General features: G+C 30.7%; 1 protein-coding gene across 1 annotated transcript in view; it reads left to right on the top strand.

The window, feature by feature from the left end:
- The window catches only part of LOC119587766 (rhodopsin-like), a gene marked incomplete in the record, with an annotated part of 44,239 nt that overhangs the window by 40,808 nt on the left and 2,710 nt on the right, over positions 1-721 (top strand).

Below are 721 nucleotides of genomic sequence, written 5' to 3'. Positions count from 1 at the left end.
AAAATGATCGAAAATAAAACCAAGAAATAAAGAAAAAAAAATTGAATATTTGCCATGAAATACGGTGATGAGGCGGGACTTAGGTTGTATAGTTGCCAACTAGGACTTTCTTTCTATAGTCGATCCGACCCTATTGAACGTCTATGACAGAGTATTATATCAAAGTTGCCTGTGTTTCTGTATTGTTTTGAGAAGGCATAGTCACTCTAAGTAATATTTATAGTATATGCTTTTAGTTTTCTTTAGTTGTAGTATTTTCGTATTTATTGTCTATATCCATTCGTTTATAGTGAGTAATGTTGCGAAGAGCTTTAAGTGTCCAAGTACAATACCTGTGTAAAAGGTTTTGTCTGTTTGACAATTTTACTGATGTGCTTCATATTTTACATTTCTCAGCATTTTTATAGATAATGCACTGTTGTCCGTAGATATTTTCCATATTACAAATATATATAGATACAAGTAGTATACTATACCCTAACATATAGAAATGTTTGGAAAATGATAACATTGTCCTTGTACTGCATGATACATACCGTTTGTTCTCAAAAAGTTTTTCCCTGGCACGGTTTCAACGTTTTTATCACCGCATTTTTATAAAATTTAACTTTTCGATATAGAATCAGCCACTAGTTTCAAGTTTTTTTTCTGCATGTAAGGTAAATAAAAATAAATATTTGGCTCTTGGTAGTGTTTGGTAAAAAAGTTATATTTATCGCAT

Source organism: Penaeus monodon, chromosome 23 (genome assembly GCF_015228065.2).
Source record: "Penaeus monodon isolate SGIC_2016 chromosome 23, NSTDA_Pmon_1, whole genome shotgun sequence".
Classification (NCBI taxonomy): Eukaryota; Metazoa; Arthropoda; class Malacostraca; order Decapoda; family Penaeidae; genus Penaeus; species Penaeus monodon.
This window is presented reverse-complemented; position numbering and strand designations above follow the sequence as displayed.